Below are 6,251 nucleotides of genomic sequence, written 5' to 3' on the forward strand. Positions count from 1 at the left end.
CACAAATAGAAACCCTGATTCTGAATAATTCTTGATGTAAAGGACCTAATCCATTTGGCTGTAGGAAACTATCTTCCCCTAAGGAGATGAAGCTTTTTTTATTCCAGTCATATAGGTAGTGCATATGGTAGTGCAGACAAACTCATACTAAGTGTGATTCTGTTCACCATATTGTGGATGCACTTGGCCCATTGAACTGCTAGTCTTGTCTTCACTCTGTTCTAGTTCTTTGCTATTTTATCAGGACTACTTAACAGACTGCAACCAATTTTCAAACAATACCAACTTGGGCAACCTAGGAAAAGGGTGAGCAAACTGAAATTAGTTTCCAACTTGTATAAAACAGTTGAGTATGGACAATCTTTGTTCATTTACAATTTATGACTTCATTTTAATCAAAATCCAAGAGACTGAAGTCCCTGGGCTGTAATCTTCAAGAGAAATTATACCAGTTAAGAAAATGTAAGAATATGTGTAGGAATTTTTTTACTTTCTTTCTCAAGAGACAAGGGCATAATATTGTTAGTGCACGTTATATACATCATACAATTTCAGTATTTTCCCCAAAAATTTAAAAGTCTATTTTAAACTTGTATTTTTCTATGTCATTGGGGAGCAGGGGGGAGCTGTGGGGAGAGGGGAGAATTATAAAGCTAATACAGTTCTGCAGCTGAAAACTAAATCCAGTGCTTGTGATTAAGGGCCCTGATTCTCTCTTGCCCTGCACTTTCTATAGTCATTTCCACCAGTGCAAAGAGAGAAGTTGGTGTAACCATTCAGATCAGGAAGCATTTTATACTCATTTTGCATGGGAATAAATGACTGTACAAAGTGGTCCAGGTCCTTATGGACCCAATTCTTCTCTTACTTACACTGATGTAAATTAGAAGTAACTCCATTGGTGTCAATAGAGTAGCACCTGGGTAACTCCCATTGCTTTACATTTACTTTTCCTAGGAACATACTAGTTTACTATGTTATATACTACATTGAAGATAAATGTTCAGACTAACGATTTAAAGATAATTGCTTTTGTCAACTGAAGCCATGTCCCCTACCCTTCTTCTGCATCCCTGTGAGAGGTACACGTTCCATGTGCGCACAGAAAAAAAACCCAAAGAACTGATTAAGTTACTTAAACAATCGGCTGTTCAGAATGAACCTCTTTGACATAAAGAGGAGTTTGGCAGGTAGGAGAGATTCTATTGATTTGTTTCTCCACAGAGAGCTGATTGCAAACTTCTTGAATGTAAGGCTATAACAGTTCAGCACTGTGTGGATCAATTTTATCAATCCCTTTTACAATTTAAAAATCTCTAAATTAGGTCATTATGAACTCTCCTTTCCTCCAGTGAGAATAAGTTCAACTTTCTTAATCTTTTCTTATAAAGTAAGTTAAGGAGACTTGCTATCATGCCAGACTATTATATCTATGGTGAACAGTGATGTATACTGCTCTTTATAGTGTTTCTTTAAATCTCGTCCTTCTGTGTATTCCTCTAGCAATATTTCTGACTGCTTTCTTCATTGCAGCTGACAATCTGATGACTTTTAATACAACATTTTCCTCCAATTTCTTTCAAATCTATTTTCTTGTCAGTTTATTGCCCTGCCTTACTATTTATCTCATATCTTGTGGCTCTTTACTTCAGAATTTACTAATATTTGAATCTGCAGTGAACTCCATTTGCACTCTATTAGTCAGGTACTTAAACAATTCCAGTCATTCTGAATCAGATTACATTTTACATTGTCCTTTATTAGTTAATGAGTCTTCCAGTTCAGTATCATCAACAACCTTGCCTGTGACATTATCTGTTGGAGCTTTTCTGTCTTCCGCCTTTTCTTAGAGGGATATAGGATGCAAATTGTTTACACTAAATGTCTTGTCAGGCTTAAGAGCCTCTTCTGTTTTCAGAAGCATTCACCAGAAAAAACTGGAAACTCTGAGAAGCAATTTTGTCTGTTCACCATCTCTCTTCTGCTACAAATGTAGTGTACAATGTAAAACATCCTGGTATGTTATTGACTCTAGTGTGTCCTGGAAATAAGCAAACTGAATTGTGGTAGAATGAGTCCAGGTGAGATATTACAAGAAACACAGTGTTCTCTTGTATGTGGAGAGAAAGTAGCAGCCCCATGATGAAGAGAAAGAGGAGGCTTCACTTACTTGATCTTATTCCTTTTTCTGATTATTTTCCCCTCTGGTGATACACCTTGTTCTTATCCTCAGCGCTGCTGTCTTGATCTAAAATTTAAAACTAAGATTATAAAAGAGCAGAAAAAGATTTGCAGAGCACATTGCTTAATTCATTTGCTACTTCGGGAATCTACATGAATTTCAATTTCCAGCCAAGTATCAAACATGTATGGACATGAAAAGGTAATGTGATACCTATTCTACACTGCCAATACAGAGTTTAACAATGGCTAGTTAAATGTAGTTGTGATTGAACCAGTTTGGCCTGGTCAATGTGAATGGATATATATGTGTTATTAACCAGGTTAAAAAAAAAACACTATTCACTATCTTAGGTGTGTACTTGAGCAAAATCATGGTATGGTCCTAGACACAGTGTCTGAATACAGTTCATTCGCAAACAAGTTTTAAAAACTAATGTTAAATTCAATAGATTTTATAGTGTAGGTGGGAGATCTAGTGAATCTCTGAGACTATATAATACTTTGTTAAAACATAAATGATTTCTTCCCCCTCCCCCCCCCCATAATCTGCTGAGAAAAGAAAAGAAAAGAAAAGAAAAGAAAAAAGAAAAGAGAGCTTTCAGGCTTTTTGGTGAGATTTTAATGAAATTAGTATGACTTTTTCTATAACATTCCCTGACCAGGAAAATTTAAAATACTGTAGGTGAGATTTTGTGCTTTGCCTCTATGGTCCACAATGCTGCCCAGAATGTCTACAGGGCTGTATGGTGTAGTCCTGCTCCCTCCGTTGGCATGAACCTTATATCAGGGCTTGCAAGGAGACCGTTGGAAGACACCCTTACAGCTATGCCTGTGGCTTGGGATCCTCCCTTAGCTGGGACAATGACTTTTAGATCCCCTCTACACTGCTTAGCACTAATATATGTAGAAATATGTATAAAATTATATTATATATTTTAGGTTAATAGATAAAACATTACAAATAGTGAGAGGAAAATCACACAAATGGTATTTTTAAAGAATTCTATAACAGAGGTTCTGAATTATTAGCTGCTTAGTGAGTTAATACAGGAAGTAAATTTGCTATTTTTAAATGTAATTTTAGTTGACTATGTTACTGCAATACTTACAAAGTCAGTGTTAAGCATTTTCCAAATAACAATATCAACGGGACACTACAACAAGCCAAAGGGAGACAGGGACACTTCTCATCTAGTAAGTCTAGAAAGTTAAGCAAGTGAAATATGTCTTCCATATCCCCTCACTAAACTAACAAGGCTAACAAGGAAATATAACTGTGACTTATTCAATATCCCTTCCTGCCCCTTATAGCAGCTCTAGCACAACCTAGAGGAGTAAGTATTGAGAAAATGTACCAAAATATCTCACATATCCATTTTATTCAGGTTGTAACATTTCTCTCTCTTTCACATTCATCTCTATACATATGTATGGATAAGTATAGTGAGATCCAGGTTCAGAAGAAACATAGAACTAACTGCAAAATGGAAAAACAATTCCCAAAACATCTCAAAAATTTCAAAATCATTTTCATTCCACAAGTTTCTAAATGGATCTTATTTTATTGATTGAAATGTTTTCATGAAAACTATAATTGATATAGAAAATGTTCAATTTGGAAAAGTTTCAGTTTGAAACAATTAAAATTTTCCTGTTTGCTCTGCTTTTTCCCCAGTGGAAAGAGGAAGGGGAAAACAGTGAAAAAATTGAAAAACAAATAAAAAAAATAACCTGAAAAACTTTTTTTTCATTTCCAGTTTAAAAAAAATTGAGAAAACAAACAAAAAAATTCATAAAAATACCCAATTTTGAAAAAAGCTTTGTATATTTATTTTTAAAAAATTGTATGAAAACTTTCTAATAGCTTTTATCTCACCTAATGTAGCTGTAAATAGGCTTTTAACTAGGGCTGTTGATTAATCGCAGTTAACTCACATGATTAATTCAAAAAATTTAACTGCAATTAAAAAAATTAATCAGATTAATCGCACTGTTAAACAATAGAATACCAATTGAAATGTATTTAATATTTTTGGATGTTTTTTCTACATTTTCAAATATATTGATTTCTATTACAATACAATACAAAGTGTACTTTATATTATTATTTTTTATTACAAATATTTGCACTGTAAAAATGATAAAATAAATAGTATTGTTCAATTTACCTCGTACAAGTATTGCAGTGTAATCTCTTTATCCTGAAAGTGTAATTTACAAATGTAGATTTTTTTTGTTACATAACTGCACTCAAAACCAAAACAATGTACAACTTTAGAGCCTACAAGTCTACTCAGTCCTACTTCTTGTTCAACCAATTGCTAAGACAAACAAGTTTGTTTACATTTACGGGAGATATTGCTGACTGCTTATTTACAATGTCACCTGAAAGTGAGAACAGGCATTCGCATGCACTTTTGTAGTGAGTGTTGCAAGGTATTTACATACCAGATATGCTAAACATTCAGATGACACTTCATGCTTCGGCCACCATTCCACAGGACATGCTTCCATGCTGACGATGCTAGATAAAAAATAATGCGTTCATTACATTTGTGACTGAACTCCTTGGGGGAGAATTGTATGTCTCCTGTTCTGTTTTACCCGCATTCTGCCATAAATTTCATGTTATAGCAGTCTCGGATGATGACACAGCACGTGTTTGTTTTAAGAACACTTTCACAGCAGATTTGACAAAATGCAAAGAAGGTACCAATGTGACCCAACTTGACCCAAGGTTTAAGAATCTGAGTGCCTTTCAAAATCTGAGAGGGACGAGGGGTGGAAAATGCTTTCAGAAGTCTTAAAAGAGCAACACTCCGATGCAGAAACTACAGAACCCGAACCACCAAAAAAGAAAATCAACTTTCCGCTGGTGGCAACTGACTCAGATGATGAAAATGAACACGCGTCAACAGGGGCAGCCCATCCATAAAGGGGAACTAGGTGGGCGCCTAGGGTGCCAACTTAAATGGGGTGCCAAATTTGAGGGGAAAACATCAAATTAAAAAAAATGAAAAAGCTGAAAAAAATACAAATGAAATATCAAATATGTCACTATTTCAATTCCTGCGTGCGTACGGAGGAAATATGAATTATAATTCATTTTTCTACATTTCTGAGAATTTATTAATATGTCAAATATTTTATTTACTGAAAAAATAAATAATATTTTAGCAAAAAAAATTTTCAATTTGTGACGTAGGGTCAAGATGACCCACTCTGCAATTTCGATAAGCAATAACTCAGCCACAATGAAACACATCGGCTAGCAGCAAGAGCTGCAATGTTAGTGACACCTAACTTGAATATACATCAATGTTACACAGACGAAAATTCATGTAGAACAAAGATATTGCGAGTTGATACATGTCAAATGATCATTTTAACACACTTTGCAGGTAGATGGTTAAGAATTGAGCGAATACTGTGGAAAATTGTATTTCTTGGTGCCAAAGAATAAAGAATAACATCTTTTAGCATTATAAATCCAAAATGTAAGTATCTTTAAACCTTAGTGTTATTATTGGGCTGCATAATTATTAACTTTTCTTTGTTATAACTAGTTCACATGTAATAACTAAGGTCCATAAAGGAAAAGTAACAACATTAATGCTTAATACACTACAAAAGTGATGACATCACACTCCAAGAGGGTAACTGTGAGGAAGTGGATAACTTTCCAAACAACTGGTGTCGGGTTATAACATCGAAAAAAGTCATGTTGTTTATGAGTAAACGCTGTAACCAACTGTTTTGATAGGTAAGTGAGTGTATGTTACTAATCATTGAACCTTTAAGCAGTGAAAAGATGTGTTGGGATGGCTGCAATGTGGTTTAAATCGCCAACCATGTGGTGTGTCAGCCATCCTTAATGCTAAAATGCTTGCAATCGGGAGCACAGTTAGTACATAACAATATTCAAATGCCCCATGGCAGAAAGAGGAAAAAGAAAACCCTCAGGAGCTGAGTATCGTAAAAGAAAGGCTGAGAAGGAAAAGGACCAAGCAAAACAGCAGGTATCCTTCCTGAAATATCTTCTCTTTAATCCAAATAAAGATGGAAGC

The 6,251-nt window shown here is 34.8% G+C and overlaps 1 long non-coding RNA gene across 1 annotated transcript; it reads right to left on the reverse strand.

Annotated features, from left to right (window-relative positions):
• Positions 1-2,170: 2,170 nt before the first annotated feature.
• LOC141988193 (uncharacterized) lies at positions 2,171-4,710 on the reverse strand. The gene is made up of 2 exons (XR_012639689.1): positions 4,633-4,710; positions 2,171-2,248 (listed from the first exon to the last, which is right to left on the reverse strand). It is a non-coding gene; the product is annotated as an uncharacterized LOC141988193 (long non-coding RNA).
• Positions 4,711-6,251: the final 1,541 nt, after the last annotated feature.

This window comes from Natator depressus, chromosome 5 (assembly GCF_965152275.1).
Source record: "Natator depressus isolate rNatDep1 chromosome 5, rNatDep2.hap1, whole genome shotgun sequence".
Lineage (NCBI taxonomy): Eukaryota > Metazoa > Chordata > Testudines > Cheloniidae > Natator > Natator depressus.